Below are 18283 nucleotides of genomic sequence, written 5' to 3' on the forward strand. Positions count from 1 at the left end.
ACCCCCACCATCATGACCTCCCCCACCATCATGACCTCCCCCACCATCATGACCTCCCCCACCATCATCGCCTCCCCCACCATCATCACCACCCCCACCATCATCACTACACCCACCATCATCACCACCCCACCCCCACCATCATCACCACCACCCCACCATCATCACCAGCTCCCTCACCCCCCCACCCTCACCATCATCACCACCACCCCACCATCATCACCACCTCCCCACCATCACCACCACCACCATCATCACCACCACCACAACCCTCACCACCCCCACCCCCATCATCATCACCACCCCCATCCCCACCATCATCCCCGCCCCCACCATCATCACCACCACCACCACCATCATTATCATCACGACCACCACCACCACCGCTGCCATCATCATTATTATCATCATCACCACCACCATCATCACCACCACTACCATGATCATCACCACCATCACCATCATCACCACCCCCACCATCATGACCTCCCCCACCATCATGACCTCCCCACCATCATCACCACCCCCACTATCATCACCTCCACCACCATCATCACTACCCCCACCATCATCACCTCCCCCACCATCATGACCTCCCCCACCATCATCACCTCCCCCACCATCATCACCTCCCCCACCATCATCACCTCTCCCACCATCATCACCACCCCCACTATCATCACCTCCCCCACCATCACCTCCCCCACCATCATGACCTCCCCCACCATCATCACCTCCCCCACCATCATCACCACCCCCACCATCATCACCACCCCCACTATCAACACCTCCCCCACCATCATCACCTCCCCCACCATCATCACCACCCCCACTATCATCACCTCCCCCACCATCACCTCCCCCACCATCATGACCTCCCCCACCATCATCACCACCCCCACCATCATCACCACCCCCACCATCATCACCTCCCCCACCATCATCACCACCCCCACGATCATCACCTCCCCCACCATCATGACCTCCCCCACCATCATCACCACCCCCACCATCATCACTACGCCCACCACCTCCACCATCATCACCACCCCCACCCCCACCATCATCACCACCTCCCCACCATCATCACCACCACCACCATCATCACCTCCCCCACCATCATCACCTCCCCCACCATCATCACTACACCCACTATCATGACCTCCCCCACCATCATGACCTCCCCCACCATCATCACCACCCCCACCATCATCACTACACCCACCACCTCCACCACCCTCACCACCCCCACCCCCCCATCATCCCCGCCCCCACCATCATCACCACCACCACCACCATCATCATTATCATCACTACCACCACCACCACCGCTGCCATCATCATTATTATCATCATCACCACCACCATCATCACCACCACCACTACTACCATTATGATCATCAATGTGTTCATCGATATGATCATCAATCATGTTCATCATTTTCTTATTCTTTTTCAGCAAACATTTCATAGGAAACAACCTGGACAATGTTCAAACAAGACGAATTTCCTTCTTTCATTCGTTGTTAAACTGCAGAAATGGATGTCTTCAGACCTCATGAGCTGTGGGTGTGGCAAAGTTTGCCTTGGGGATGGCAAATATATATACTGCTTCATTTTACTAACCAGCATAAATCATTAAAACTAACAGCCTAAAGTGTAGACTTCCCCAGAGATCTTTCTACCAGTGTGTAAGGGTGGGCAGAACAAGAATCTTACATGGGCTGATGGAGCTGGAACTCCAGACCAGCAGTTTGGGGCAGCTGCCTGCCCTAAGGAATTTGGAAAAGCCTTGTTCCGAGTAATGAAGCACACCACTTGGGGATGCCAAGGTTTTTGTCATCTATTTTTTCCTTCTTTTTTTCTGTCCTAATAAACATTGGTGTTAAATCTACTTTCTGGGGTTAAATCTTTCCCTGTAAGAGGTGAAGCAGAGGGTTCCTTCCCTTGTTTATCTTTGTGAATCTAGCATCAGAAAATTTACTGTTCTTAGAATAAATGAATGGATAATGAACATTCAGCCATTTTGTACAAGGGCCATATTTTTTTGGTGAAGAGATTATTTGCCCAAGGCCAGCTCTGGAAATATGGCCATGACTTCACATGAGGTGCACACCCTGGTCTTCTAGCAAAGCTGATGTTTCTTGTAGAAAGTGGGTTGCAGCTGCTGCATCCAGAGGCCCTCACCTGCCCCACAACTCCCGAATCAAAGATTGAACATTTAAAGACCAAAAAAAGGGTAAATTCAGAAGGCAAGGGAAGGTGGGCCAAATGGTTCAGGGGAAAGGACTAGCATCTTCAAGAAAAGCTAAGAAGGAATGCCCACATACCTAGGCTCTAGAGGAGGGCTTGTCTCAAGGGAGGTTGAATAGGTTTTCCTAGGGAGAAAGTTACCACAGGTAGTTTGTCCAAGTATACAGGGGATGGGTGGAAAAGCTGAGTTTTGAACCTAGAAATCCCCTCACGACTCTGCCCAATACCCTACACCTCTGCCCTAAACCCAATGTAGTTTTGCCTGGAATTAAATGATTTTCTAAACTGAGCTCCTTGAGGGCTGAGTATGTGTCTTACTGGGGTTCAGCTGCACCCTTCGCCTAGAGGGGGCATTAGCTGTATGCCAGATGCTTCCACAGGCCCTGACATTTAATGCAGGGACTTGCCCAGGGTACATGGAAACATGGTGTGGACAGACTGTTCCCTTAGCCCACCTCTCACCTGCCTCTCAGGGTGTTTTACAAGAACTAGGAGCTGCGTATGTGCACATGGGACAAACCGCAAAGGAATGAGACTGATAGGTCCCAAAAGAGAAAGGAGAGAAGCAGAATTAAAAATAAAGCAGACCTACTAACGTGAAGCCAGTAGATGATCTAATACACGTCCACACAAGAGCAAAACTCAATTCAATTTTAAAAGTGGGGAAGGGAAGGAGAGAGAGAGGCGAGGGGAGGAAGGAGGGGGATTGGTGTGCTCCCAAGTAATGGGCACAATGTGGGGTACATGGCACACCTCCCAGGGTTGGGACACAACTACAACAGGGTCTATATTTAACAAATGCAAACCTTATAACCTAATTCTTTGTGTGCTGAAATTAACTTGGGGAGAAAAAGGTGAAAAAAAAAAAAAGCAGATCCACAGGGAGCCAGGGTCTCATGTCCAGGCAGGGAAGGAAGGGCTTCATCATCCTAAGGACTTTAGGAAGGGCTTACGTATCAGAACCCCCCTGTAGGAGTAGAAGGGATTCTTCATCAGTCACATACAGCCTGGTTCCCAGCCTCTTCCCCCTCCCCTTGCCAAACAAGGTGCATGTGCTTACCCAGAACATACCGGGAGGTCCACAGCTGAACGAACTAAGGAGGTGATGTTCACTGGTGATCTTGCTGCAAGATCACTTGCAGAAGGCAAGTGAGTGACAACAGTCTTTTTTTTTTTTTTTCTTTTTTTGTAGAGACAGAGTCTCACTCTATGGCCCTCGGTAGAGTGCCATGGCATCACACAGCTCATAGCAACCTCCAACTCCTGGGCTTAAGCGATTCTCTTGCCTCAGCCTCCCGAGCAGCTGGGACCACAGGCGCCCGCCACAACGCCCAGCTATTTTTTGGTTGCAGTTCAGCCGGGGCCGGGTTTGAACCCGCTGCCCTCGGTATATGGGGCTGGCGCCTTACTGACTAAGCCACAGGCGCCGCCCATGACAACAGTCTTGCCAGTGGCAGAGAGCAGCAGTTCAGGATGGAGACTTGGGGCCAGACTGCCTACCTTTAAATCCTGGCTCCACCATTGACTAGCTGTGTGCCCTTTGGCAAGCTGATTAACCTCTCCAGGCCTCGGTTCTTATCTGTGAAATGGGAATAATCATAGTACTTAGTTCAAAATGTCATTGTTATAATTATTTTATGGAGTAAAACTGGCTATTACTACAAAAAAATTCTTGGGCATTGGTCTATTGATTAAAACAAAGTTAGTTGGTCAGTCTCTTTTTCCCCTATTTTCTTAAACAAATCTTTTTAAACTTAAGTTTTTTTTATTAAATCATAGCTGTGTACATTAATGCGATCATGGGGCACCATACACTGGTTTTATAGACCGTTTCACACATTTTCATCACACTGGTTAACACAGCCTTCCTGGCATCTTCTCAGTTATTGTGCCAAGACAACTACATTCCACATTTACTAAGTTTCACATGTACCTGGGTAAGATGCACCGCAGGTGCAATCCCACCAATCACCCTCCCTCCGCCCATCCTTCCCCCTCCCTTCCCTCCCTCTTTCCCTTCCCCATATGCTTAGGTTATAACTGGGTTATAGCTTTCATATGAAAGCCATAAATTAGTTTCATAGTAGGGCTGAGTATATTGGACACTTTTTCTTCCATTCTTGAGATACTTTACTAAGAAGAATATGTTCCAGCTCCATCCATGTGAACATGAAAGAGGTAAAGTCTCCATCTTTCTTTAAGGCTGCATAATATTCCATGGTGTATATATACCACAATTTATTAATACATTTGTGAATCGATGGGCACTTGGGCTTTATCCATGACTTAGCAATTAGGAATTGGGCTGCAATAAACATTCTGGTACAAATATCTTTGTTATAATGTGATTTTTGGTCTTCTAGGTATATACTTAGAGGAATTATAGGCTCGAATGGCAGATCTATTTTTAGATCTCTAAGTGTTCTCCAAACATCTTTCCAAAAGGAATATATTAATTTGCATTCCCACCAGCAGTGTAGAAGTGTTCCCTTTTCTCTACATCCGCGCCAACATCTCTGGTCTTGGGATTTTGTGCTATGGGCTAATCTTACTGGAGTTAGATGACATCTTAAAGTAGTTTTGATTTGCATTTCTCTGATGATTAAGGGTGATGAACATTTTTTCATATGTCTGTAGGCCGTGCGCCTGTCTTCTTCAGAGAAGTTTCTCTTCAAGTCCCTTGCCCAGCCTGGAATGGGATCACTTGTTCTTTTCTTGCTAATGCGTTTGAGTTCTCTGTGGATTCTGGTTATTAAATCTTTGTCAGAGACATAACCTGCAAATATCTTCTCCCATTCTGAGGGATGTTTGCTTGCTTAACTTACTGTGTTCTTGGCTGTGCAGAAGATTTTTAGTTTGATCAGGTCCCAGTTTTTTTGAAGCTGCATCAATTGCCCAGGGGGTCCTCCTCATAAAATACTCGCCCAGACCGATTTCTTCAAGGGTTTTCCCTGCACTCTCTTCTAGTATTTTTATAGTTTCATGTCTTAAGTTTAAATCTTTAATCCAGTGAGAGTCTATCTTAGTTAATGGTGAAAGGTGTGGGTCTAGTTTCAATCTTCTACAGCTTGCTAGCTAGTTCACCCAGCACCATTTGTTAAATAAGGAATCTTTTCTCCACTGAATGTTTTTAATTGGCTTGTCAAAGATCAAATAATGGTAAGTAGCTGGTTTAATCTCTTGGTTCTCTATTCTGTTCCATACATCTACCTCTCTCTGTTTTTGTGCCAGTACAGTGCTGTTTTGATCACTATCAATTTATAGTATAGTCTGAGGTCTGGTAGTGTGATTCCTCTTGCTTCGTTTTTATTTCTGAGTAATGTCTTGGCTATTTGAGTTTTTTTCTGATTCCATATAAAACGAAGTATTATTTTTTCAAGATCTTTAAAGTATGATAGTGGAGCTTTAATAGGGATTGCATTAAAATTGCATTAATTTTGGGTACTGCTTTGGGTAGTATGGACATTTTAACAATGTTGATTCTTCCCAGCCAATGAGCATGGTATGTTTTTCCATTTGTAAACATCTTCAGCTATTTCTTTTCTTAGAGTTTCATAGTTCTCTTTATAGAGAGCTTTCATGTCCTTTGTTAGATAAACTCCCAAATATTTCATCTTCTTTGGCACTACTGTGAATGGAATAGAGTCCTTAACTTTTTTCAGCTTGACTATTGTTAGTATATATAAAGGCTACCGATTTATGAATGTTGATTTTGTAACCTGAGATGTTGCTGTATTCCTCGATCATTTCTAAGAGTTTTGTAGTAGAAGCCCTGGTGTTTTCCAGATATACAATCATATCATCTGCAAAGAGTGAAAGTTTGATCTCTTCTGACCCTATATGGATACCCTTGATTGCCTTTTCTTCCCTAATTGCGATGGGCTAAAACTTCCATTATAATGTTAAAGCACATTGGAGACAATAGGCAGGTTACTTGCTAAATTTCTGTCCTTTAACTCTCCTTCTGGATGGGAGCCTCTGTGGAAAGCTGGCTGCAGTCAGCCATCTTGTCTCTGCCCTAATTTTTATTTTTTTGATTTAAGGAAGAGGTGGAGCGTATTTGGGATTCTCTGAGTAGAAAAGCCTCCCTATTTGAGAAAGAGTTGCCATCTTTATGATATGGAATCTTCCTATCTATGAACATGGTCTATCTCCATTTATTTAGGCTTTTTTTTTTGAGATAGAGTTTCACTTTTCACCCTCAGTAGAGTGCCGTGATGTCACAGCTCACAGCTTATTCTTGGAATTAAGTGATTCTCTTGCCTCAGCCTCCTGAGTAGCTGGGACTATAGGTGCCTGCCACAATGCCTGGCTATTTTTTAGAGACAGGGTCTTGCTCTTGCTCAGGCTTGTCTCCAACTGGTGAGCTCTGGCAATCCACCTACCTCGACATCCCAAGTGCTGGGATTACAGGTGTGAGCCACCGTGCCCAGCCCAATTTAGGCCATTTTTAAATATCTAGTATTAACATTTTGTAATTTTCTTTATAAAAATTATACATGCAATTTTTAAGCATCAATCCTAGATATCTTATAGTACTTTAAAAATTATAATTTTCTTGGGCGGCGCCTGTGGCTCAGTCGGTAAGGCCCCGGCTCCATATACCGAGGGTGGCGGGTTCAAACCCGGCCCCGGCCAAACTGCAACAAAAAAATAGCCGGCGTTGTGGCAGGCGCCTGTAGCCCCAGCTACTCGGGAGGCTGAGGCAGGAGAATCGCCTAAGCCCAGGAGTTGGAGGTTGCTGTGAGCTGTGTGACGCCACAGCACTCTACCGAGGGCAATGAAGTGGGACTCTGTCTCCACAAAAAAAAAAGAAAATTATATATATATATATTTTTTGTAGAGACAGAGTCTCACTTCATTGCCCTCGGTAGAGTGCTGTGGCGTCACACAGCTCACAGTAACCTCCAACTCCTGGGCTTAGGCGATTCTCCTGCCTCAGCCTCCGCGTAGCTGGGATTACAGGCGCCCGCCACAACGCCGGCTATTTTTTGGTTGCAGTTTGGCCGGGGCAGGGTTTGAACCCGCCACCCTCGGTATATGGGACCGGCGCCTTACCGACTGAGCCACAGGTGCTGCCCTATAATTTTCTTAAAACTACATTATTCTGATATGTGTAGGAATATTATTGATTTTTATGTATTGACTGTACATAAAAAGGAAACCCCCTTCCTGGCGGTGGAACAGAAATACCTTTACCAAGGGTATTGCTGATGGGAGGCAGTTCACAGGCTTCTGAGCTGCTAGAAGCAGACACATTCAGGTTCACTGACTAACACAACATGCACTTTCTGAAACAGGCAGAGACCGTGGGCTCTGATGTCCTGGGTGTGGGGTTAGAAAGGATGTACATGAGAATTTCCAGAGGGAATTGCATTTCATGTTTTATTTAACCAGCACTGAGCCCCTTTCAGGGAAGTACACTTATTCTTTTCACAGGTTCAAAGATAAATAAGATTCTAGTTAAAAACACTTACAATCTATCAGGGGAGAAAGATATACAAGCAGGTAACTACACTACAGATCAGGGGTTGGCAAACTTGTTCCAGGAAGGGCCCAATAGTAAGTATTTTTGTCCTCTGAGCCATATAGTCTGGTTACAACCACTCTGGTATTGTATTTGTAAAGCATCCAAAGACAATAAGTGAATAGATGGGAGTGGCTACTATGGAGGGATAAGTAGGAGATGAGAGCAGGGCAAGGTGGTGTCGGGGAAAGAAATCAAGTTTTGGAGTGAGACAGATTCTAATTGCAACTTAAAGCTTGTGCTGAGCCATGTGTCTTAGGAGAGTCACTTAACCTCTTAGAGTCTATTGGTCCTCCATCTTTATTTGGAATAACCCTACCGGGCTCTAGATTGCTGGGGGTATTCAATGGATAACTGCTAACATTTTGCTGAGCACTTAAAATGTGCCAGGCACCATGTTGATGCCTTCACTGTGCTAATTCATTTAATTTTTACAATGACTCTGTGAGGTAGGGATGATTATTTCCCCATTTTGCAGATGCGGACCCTGGAGGTTTAGTGATGTGCTGGAGTCATTAGATCACAACATTAGGAAATGACTTGACCCAGAGGCCACAGTGTTGGCTCCACATTGGAGCCTTCCTATGGCCCACAGCAAGTGCCCATCTCCAAGCCTGGCACATGGGAGCCGGTCGAGAAGCATACTAGAAGTCCCTTCTGACCTGCACTTGCAGTTACCAGAGGTCAGTAGCAACCTGGAAATTATTCACTGGAAAATTCCAGAAGTAAACAATTCATAAGTCTTAAATTGCATGCCTTCTTAGTAGCAGGATGAAATCTCTCACCATCTGGCTCCGTCTCACTGGGCATGTGAATCCTCCCTTTGTTCAGAGTTTCCAGGCTTTAGACACTCCCAGCCCTCTAGTCACTATCAGGTATTAGACTGCTGTGTTATGGCAGCATTTTTGTTCAAGGAACTCTTATTTTACTTAATAATGGCCTCAAATCATAAGAGCAGTGATGCTGCCAATTCAACTATACCAAAAAGAAGCCAAGGGTGCTTCCTTCACATGAAAAGGTAAAAGTTTTCAACTTCATAAGGAAAGAAAAACAATTGTAGGCTGAGGTTAAGCTTTATGCCAAGACTGACTCTTCCATCCATGAAATTATGAGGAAGGGAAAAGGAATTCATGCTACTTTTGCTGTCAGACTTCAAACTGCAAAAGTGAACAGCCCACAGTGCGTGATAAGAGCTCAGTTCAGGTGCAGAAGGCTTATGTTTGTGAGTGGAAAACATGCAGAGACGCGAGTTCTGACTCATAGCCATCAGTTTGGTACCATCTGCGATTTCAGGCATTCCTTGGGGCTCCTCAAAGGTAAGGGGTGACTATCGTGTCCTGCTGAAGCAGAAGCCTGGAGGGCTCTGACCATTTCTGGGAATTGTCTCTCCAGTCCTAGCTCAGTGCTTGGTTCCTAGGTGGTGCTCAGTGAATATTTATTTGTTGAATTGTGAATTCTCTTCCTGTCCCTGCCCTGTGAATTGCAAATACCAGTGCTCTGATAATGCAGAGGGAAAAACTAACTCTTCCAACAGGAAGAATCAGTCTGCTGTGGAGGAAAGGCATTGCAGGCTCGAGCTCTGTGCAGAGGTACTTACCTACCCACCTGGGCTGTGTTCTAAACCCCTGCTCCTCCTTTGCAGCAGTTTCCATCAGGGACAGTGCTCCACTGCTAGATGCTGGCTTTTATTGCTGGTGGCTGCTGCATCCAGTTTCTTGGTTTGTTCTTGTCCTCATTTACTCCCTGTGGGTCAAGCACTGTGCTAGGGACCGGAGATGCCCCCTGGGGCTTCCACTCACACTGGGACCAGCCGTGCAGAACAGGTTGGCTGATGCAGGTTATGAAGGAGAGGTCAAGATGCCCAGGTGTGTAGGGCATTAACAGGTACCCCCCTACATCCCCGCAGAGTAGCTTGTCCAACAAGGCTTCCTGGAGGGGGCACCTTCTGTGATTGGGAGGGAATTGCTTGACAAAGGAGAAGGAGGTGTGATAAAAGGTAGAGAAGTGAGGGTAGGGCAGGCGGTGCAGGACGAGGGAAGAGACAGTTGTTGCAGACAGAGGCAGCACGTGAAAAGGTCTTGAGGAGGGGAAGGAGCTGGTTTGTTCTGGGAGATTTCACACGGTCCTTGTGGGCTCACCGGAAGAGTGACCGGTAGGGGAGAGTGTCTGCAACTAAGCCTGCAGATGTGGTAAGAAATATGTGGTTATCCCAAGAACGTAGGGAAATAGATGGGAGTAGAGACAGGAAGCCACAGTGAGGACCTCTAATTTCAAATCAGAATGTGGCTCTAGCCAGTTGTGTCATACAGCCAAGTTGCCCTTCCCCCCAAACCTGTAAACTCACCTGATAGAAAAGAAGCCCTCCTTCAGAGAGTCTTCTAGCGATTGAAACCGACAACTCATTTTTTGTGAGGTTCAGTTTTCAGGTGGTTCAAATCTCTCTCTTATTTTTAGACATGAGCTGTCCCCTTCCTCTTTCCTGGTCACATCAAGGTACGTCCTTTCTCTTCTCTTGGTTTACGGATACCAAAAAGCCATTGTCCTCCACCTGCAAACTCTCAGGCCCACTCAGACCTTCTGAATCAGCAGCTCTGGGGCTGAGGCTCAGCGACCTGCATGTAACAAGCCCTCCCAGCGATTCTGATGCACACTGGATGGACTTTGCAGACCACTGGCCTAGAGTCTCCTGAAGCTTCTTGATGTGGGAAGAACCTGAGACTGAGACCTGGGTTTTCATCCTCTTTATTCATTTCTCTAATAAATATATTCTGAGCACCTGCTGTGTACCTTGCACTCTGATAGGCCCAGGGGATGCAGAGATGAACAAGCAGACCAGGCTGATTTAAAAAAAAAAAAAAAAAAGTTGGGGTAAAATTCATACAACATAAAATTCACCATTCTAACTATTTTATTTTTATTTATTTATTTGTTTGTTTATTCATTCAAATTAATGAGGGAACAAATTTTTAGGTTACATTGTTCTCACTTCCAAGGTAAAGTTCAAGTTGCAGGAGAGCCCCTCACCCTGGAGGGGGTGTGTGCTAAATAGCCTCACATTGTGCACATTAAGTGAGATCCCACAAAATATCCTCCCTTGCCAGGCACAGTGGCTCACGCCTGTAATCCCAGCACCTGGGAGGCCGAGGTGGGTGGATTGCCTGAGCTCACAGGTTGGAGACCAGCCTGAGGCAGAGCAAGATCTTGTCTCTAAAAATAGCTGGGAGTTGTGGTGGGCACCTGTAGTGCCAGCTACCCAGGAGGCTGAGGCAAGAGGATTGCTTGAGCCCAAGAGTTCGAGGGTGCTGTGAGCTATGACACCACGGCATCCTAGCAAGGGTGACAAAGTGAGAAAAAAGTACCCTCTCTCCTCCTGCCAATTGCCCTCCCCTTTCTTTTCCTTCCCCCTTGCTAGATTATATTTGTGTTTTAGTATAAGCATTTATATATTGTTTTCATACTACCATTGAGTACATTAGATACTTTTCTTTCCATTCTTAAGATACTTTACCAAGATACATGTGTTTCAACTCCATCTAGGTAAACATAAAAGATGTAAAGTCTCCATCTTTTTTATGGCTGAATAATATTCCATGGTATACATATGCCACAGTTTTTTTATTTTTTTATTTTTTTTTTCTTTTGTGGTTTTTGGCCGAGGCTGGGTTTGAACCCACCACCTCCAGCATATGGGACTGGCGCCCTATCCCTTTGAGCCACAGGCACCACCCAATATGCCACAGTTTGTTAACCCAATCCTGGGTTGATGGGCATCTGGGTTGCTTCAGTTCAGTGGTGTTTAGCATGAAGTCATGCAACCATCACCACAATCTAATTTCAGAATATCCCCAAATGAGACCTTTTACCCATCAAGCAGTCACTCCCCTCTTCTCCCTCCCTGTAGCTCCTGGTGGCCACAGATCTGTTTTCTGTCTCTACAGACTTGCCTATTCTGGATATTTCACATAAACCCAACCATATAAAGTGTAGCCTTTTGTATCTGGCTTCTTTCACTTAGCGCATGTTTTAGGGGATTAATGTTGCAGCCTGCATCAGCGCTTTGGCCTTTCTAAGGCTGAATAATTGTGTGGGTATATCACATTTTCTTTATCCTTTATCAAATGATGAACAGCTGGGTTGCTTTGTGAGTAGTGCTGCTATGAACATTCATGTACAAGTACCTACTTACTCTTTTTTCTTTTTGAGACAGAGTCTCACTATGTCGCCTTCAGTAGAGTACTGTGGCATCACAGCTCACAGCAACCTCCAACTCTTGGGCTTAAGCGATTCTCTAGCCTCAGCCTCCCAAGTAGCTGGGACTACAGGCACCCACCACAACACCTGGCTATTTTTTTTGTTGTAGTTGTCATTGTTAGTTTAGCTGGCCCGGGCTGGGTTCGAACCCACCAGCCTCAGTGTCCGTGGTTGGCACCCTAGCCACTGAGCTACGGGTACTGAGTCTGAGTACCTGCTTTTAAAAAAATTTCAGATTAATATGAGGGTACAAATGTTTAGGTCATATTATTTTCATTTCTAAGGTAAAGTTCAAGTTGTAGTTGAGTCCTTCGCCCAGGGGTGCATGCTGCAAGTCCTCACGTTGTGCACATTGGGGGAGACCCTGCTCTTTCGCCTCCTCTCTCCGCTGTCTCCTTCCCCCCTTTATAGACTATCTGGGTGTGTCGTTGTTTGTATATTGATTTCATATTAGTATTCAGTACATTGGATACCTTTCCCCCCATTCTTGTGATACTTTACTAAGAAGAATTTTTTTAACTCCATCCAGGTAAACACAAAAGATGGGAAGTCTCCATCGTTTCTTGTGGCTGATTAGCCGAGTGCCTGCTTTCAATTCATGTACCTAGGAGCAGAGTCGCTGGATCAAATGGAAATTCTCGGGTTAGCTTTTTGAGGAACCACTAAATTGTTTTCTGTAGTGGCTGCTGCATTTTATATTCCCACCAGTAAGATATGAGGGTTCTAATTTCCCTATATCCTTGCCAACAACTTAATATTTTCTGTTCCTTTTTAAAGCCATTTCAGTGAGTGTGAAGGGGTAGCTTATGGAGGTTTTGATTTGCATTTCGCTAATGACTAATGCTGTTGAGCACCTTTTCATGTGTTGATTGGTCATCTGCCCATCTTCTTTGATGAAATGTCAATTTAAGTCCTTTGCCCATTTACAAATTCAGTGGTCTCTTTGCTACTGACGGGCTGATGTTTTTAGTTGACTAGAGCACAGCTTACAAAAGGTGAGATCTTGGACAAGTTACTGAGCATCTGCTGCCTCAGTTTCCCTTTCAGGAGGACAAATGAGGGATAATGACAGAAGCCTCTGGAAGAGGGGGTGGTGAAGATTAAATGACTCACTGCGGGTAAAGCTTCTAGGACTCTGTTCTGCAGGCACGTGGTCGGTCGGTGCCATGTAACTGATAGCCTTCTTAGACATGAGATGAGACTAACAATAGTAACCAAATAAGAAATTACTAGGGATTAATATCTGCTGGGAAGTAACTAAACCGGTGATGCAATTGAGAGTGACTGGAAAGCTATTTTAGGTCGGGTGGACAAGGAAGGCTTTTCGGAGGAGGTGACATGTGAGCTGCCACCGGAACGGCAGGAAGGAGCCAACCCCGTGAAGGCCCATGCACAGGATGGGCCTTCCAGGCTGAGAGAACGGCTGGAACAAAGGTCTTAAGGCAGGAATGAGCCCCGCCAGTTCCCAGAGCTGCTTAGGCAGGGGATGGAGGAGGCTGGGCCTGCTGGTGCTGGGGCTCCTGACCATAAGGACAGTGACAGCATGAGAAGGCAGAAGCTTTGGAGCCAGGAAGCCCGGCTATGTGGGTCTTGGGTCTCTGCTTATTAGGGGGAGACCACTTAGGCAAACTTGAGACAAGTTACACAGTCCCTTTGGAAAAGTCCTCTGCTTCCCCATGTTGAAATGGAGGCCGGTTATACCCACTTCATGGGTTTACTGGAAATCACAAATGAGATAAATGGAAAGGGGGTGGCCCACATTTCAGATGGTATGAATCACACTGATATGGACTGAGGCTGTGTGTTCTAATCCCTTTGTTCTGGGCAGAAAAGACAACTTGCAGTGCAGGTGTGTTTGAAAACACATTTTCATTGGCGTAGGAGTGGAGAACACACCCTGTGTTTTTCTACCATAATGGTGTCTGCAGGGTTTTTGGCCTCCCTCCCACCTTCCCACATTTCTTGGACCTTCCCTCGGGGTCTAATGCAGTTGAGCTTTTATTGAGCACCTACTGTGTTTGGGCATGAGGCTTTGAAGGTGATGGCACAGTCTGGGAGCTCTTTCTATAGCTCCATGACTATAGCTCTATAGCTCTTTCTCTCTCTCCAGCCCCATGCAGTTGCTGAGAGTGCGCTGAAGCTAACCTGGACCCACACGCCCTAGTTACTTAACCTTTCTGTGCTTTAGTTTCCCCATCTACGAAATAGAGGTGACTGTAGTTCTCACCTCACAGGGTCATGATGAGGGTTCCACACAGGTTAGTTTAATAGAGGTCAAGTGCTAGAAGAAGGCCTGGTAGACAAGTGCTAGGTAAATACTTGCTTAATAAAATCAATAAAAACAGCAGCTTTGTGACCCCAGCAAGCTGTCTAACCGCCAGAGCCTGTTTCCAAATTTGGAGTATTGCGAGGCTGCCGAGGGATAACCGCGTGCACAAGGCCTGGCGCTAAGAGTCTCTCCGGAAATGCCAGCTCCCTCCCTCCCTCTCTGCCGTGGGTCAAGAGCAGAGAAATGGGCCCTATCACGGTTCTTAGGAATCTGTGTTCTCTGGGCTTGGAAAAGGAGAAGAGAAATTGTTTCTCTGGTTTGGAAGAGATAAGAACATTGTGCGTGTGTGCTGGGGCATGCGGTGCAGACGCAGCGCCGGCCACCCCCGCGTGGCCCACACAGAGCTGCTCTGTGGCAGTTGCGGTGTTCTGAGACTCGGGCCGCCTGGAGGGCGGGCGGGCGCAGGGCCTGCGGGCCCCCGGCCGGCCACTAGGGGTCAGTGTGTCCCCGCCGCAGGCGCCCGCGGGCCGCTTACCTGATCCCGGCAGGCGCCCACTGACAGTTCTTGACAGTTTGCAACATCTCCTGCCCAACATTAAAAAAAAATAAAATAAAATTGATTAATGCATCTCTCTCCGTCGTAGAGAAAGGAGCTCAGACAACCGAAATAACAAACCGGCTGTCTTTGTAGGAAAATGCAGAAGGTGGTTAAACCGTCCAGTCCTTTGCATTCCTGGGCTGACGGAATAAGGATCCAATTGTGGTTTCTGCTCTGGTTATCTTGGTGCCACGGAGGGTGTCACGGGGGACATCTGCCGAATTCTTCCTTTTCTATTTTCTGCCCGGGCGAGGAGGAGGGCGTTAATGCCTGCTGGCAGTTACATGAAACTGAGAGGGATGGTAAGAGGGGGGTGTTAACAAACAAGAGCAGGAAATAAAGTGTCATGTTTTCTGGAGGGTGAGCCGCTCCCGGAGGCAGATCTGCAGATTTTACTGAGCAGACACCTTCAAGAAGAAAAAACTCTGTGCGATCTCTCTCCTTTCGCTTTCTTGTGCTTCTTTGGTGAGACACAAATTTAGTTTTAGCCCTGTCTGCCTAATAGGCAATAGGTCACGGACAAGAAAAGAGAAAACACGTAGCTCAGTGCTTACGGCGCTGCCACATACACGAGGCTGGCGGGTTCGAACCCTGCCCGGGCCAGCTAAAAAAACAATGACAACTGCCACAACTACGCAAAATAGCCAGGCGTTGCGACGGGCACCTTTAGTCCCAGCTACTTGGGAGGCTGAGGCAAGAGAATCGCTTAAGCCCAAGAGTTAGAGGTTGCTGTGAGCTGTGATGCCACGGCACTCTACCGAGGGTGGTACAGTGAGACTCTGTCTCAACAACAACAAAAAACATTTAGTTTTCTCTTATGTGAGTGTGTATTAGATCGCTCCCTGGCTTCATAATAGTACTGAGTACATTGTTTTTTCATTCTTGTGATATTTTACTAAGAAGAATATGTTTCAACTCCATCCAGGTTAATACTAAAGATGTAAATTTAAGTTGGAGGGAGGGGTGTGCTCCCACTTAATGGGCACACCTTTTGAATGTGGACACAATTACAACAGGGACTTTGCCTAACAAATGGAAACTTTGTGACCTAATTGTATCTTCACATTAATCTGAAATTTAAAAAAAGAAGACAAAAAAAAAAAAAGAAAGAAAGAAAAGAAACAAAGCAGTTAGATTCCCACTTCAGTGCTTAGTTGATAGTCTCAGGCTGAGTCTGGGGGTGAACAAGGCTTCAGGACTTGGAGGTGGACTTCACATCAGAGCTACCTGCCTGGAGCCTGGAGCCTGGAGCCTGGAGCAGAGTATACCTGGAACCAACTGAGTGCACGCACTGCCCAACCTCAATCCCACCCGCCGGCGATGCCCTGCAGCCGCCCCCTCGCTGGCGCTTTGCACATTGGGGGTCACCCGCAGCCCACTCCCGCATTCTTGTCAGCCTCCTCCAAGGCATCTTCTCTGATTCCTTCTGCAAGGACCCCCACCTGCCTGGCCACCCACTTCCCCCACCATCCCTTTCTCTGGACTAGGAGCTTTTTGAAAGCCGAGCTGCTGTCTCATTTTCTTTGTATCTCTATCACCAGGTGAAGTTCCTGGTCCATTGTTAGTAGGTGCTGGATCCATAGTTGTGAATGAGTAAATAATGATATCCTGAACTCCTCAGACAGACATCATACTGGTCATCCCTTATCCTAAATGTTTTGCCTATTTTCTCTCAATCTTATACCATCCCTTGGAGAGGGGAACCAGCATGCCATTGTCATTGGTCCCATTTGACAGAGATGGAAGGTAAGCGTTGGGGTTAACTGGCTTGTCCTCAGCCACACAGTCTAGCTACTGCAGAGCAGGATGCAGATCCGGGGATCGATGCTTTAGGACCCTCCCTCCTTGGGCAGTCTGCTGCACGGCACCTGGGGCCCTCACATGTGTTCCACAATTACTAGCTGACATTACTATAAATCACACACACTCTTGCTTGATCTCCTTGCAAACATGTAACCTCCTCAAGGCCAAGGTTGTGGTTGCAGCTTCTCTGTGGCCTTCAGAGAGAAAAGACCAAATGAAGTCAAGGGGCTGAGTCCTCTGGAAGAGGGCCTTGGATTTGGCTTTGGTTTGCACTGAGTGGATCCCCAATGGGCTTGACTACTTCTGAACTCTTGAGCCAGGCTGCCTGCGTTAAAATTCCAGCTCCGCTACTCTCTAACTGAGCCAGCTACTTAATCTCTCTGGGCCTTGGTTTCCTCATTAGCTAAACAGGGAAAATAATAGCACCCACTTCACAGAGTTGTCATGAGGATGAAATAAATTAATGCGTTTGCTTTCAAAGTAAACAAATATCTTGGCACAAATATCTACTAAATGTTTATGGTACTTATTTTGAGATACTGGACATAGAATCTGCATTCTTTGCAGCCACTCTGAACTATATGTCCTTGTATAGTTCATCAAATGACCCTGGGCCTCCTAAATCCCTCTTTTTTATTTAAAAAGTAGCCATTCCTGCTTGAGCTCAGGAGTTTGAGACCAGCCTGAACAAGAGCGAGACTTTATCTCTACTAAAAAAATAGCCAGGCATTGTGGTAGGAGCATGTAGTCCCAGCTACTTGGGAGGCTGAGGTAAGAGGATTACTTAAGCCTAAGAGTTTGAGGTTGCTGTGAGCTATGATGCCATGGCATTCTACTGAGGCTAACAAAGTGAGACTCGGTCTCAAAGCCCCACCCAAAACAAAAAACCAAAAAAACCCCCAAAATAAAAAGTAGCCATTCCATTGAAAACAAAGAATACCCCAAACCAACAACCTTGCACCTTTGAGGAGACAGGGGAAGACAAGCATTTGGCATTTCACCTTCGACATTCACTTCCCGTTGCTTGTTAACAGTATATAAATAGACAAGGGGGCCCACATCGGGCCTGCTATTCTATACATTTGCTGCCTGGATGCTTTGGGTGGACATCACTCACAAATAACGAAGTTAGCCAGCTTCTCCGGATGGATATAAATACTCTAGGAAGAGAAACCCAAGACCAGAGCTTGGGACAGCCCGTGCTGGCAGCACCGGCTCATGCTCTTCCTGTGTGAGATGCAGCATAACTCGGTCCTGATCCCTTCCTGAGAGCTGGGTGAACCTGCTACGGCTGCATTTTTGTCAGTGTTGCCAGCGGTGTCACCAGGATGTGTGCAATGTGCTCTGCTGGGAGAGGATTTTGGTGGTAGACAGACATGACATTAAACTACATTAGCTCACTGAGTGATAGACGTCCTTCATTTTCAATCCTGTTAGGAAAGAGGAAAATTCCAGGATGTTTTTAATGCTTACTAATCTCTCCTACTAACAAAGAGTAAGCAGGCCCTTGGGTCATCCAGACAAAACCTCAGCCAATACCACCATCCAGTGACAATTGTTTTATTTTCATTGATTTTTAAAT

At 46.3% G+C, this 18283-nt stretch overlaps 1 protein-coding gene across 1 annotated transcript in view; it reads left to right on the top strand.

Annotated features, from left to right (window-relative positions):
• Positions 1-1817, top strand: part of C18H17orf67 (chromosome 18 C17orf67 homolog) — a 32428-nt gene extending 30611 nt beyond the window's left edge. The window contains exon 4 of the mRNA XM_053570183.1: positions 1460-1817. The gene's annotated coding sequence lies outside the window, so the exon portion shown is untranslated. The remainder of the gene's footprint in view (positions 1-1459) is intronic.
• Positions 1818-18283: the final 16466 nt, after the last annotated feature.

Source organism: Nycticebus coucang, chromosome 18 (genome assembly GCF_027406575.1).
Source record: "Nycticebus coucang isolate mNycCou1 chromosome 18, mNycCou1.pri, whole genome shotgun sequence".
Lineage (NCBI taxonomy): Eukaryota > Metazoa > Chordata > Mammalia > Primates > Lorisidae > Nycticebus > Nycticebus coucang.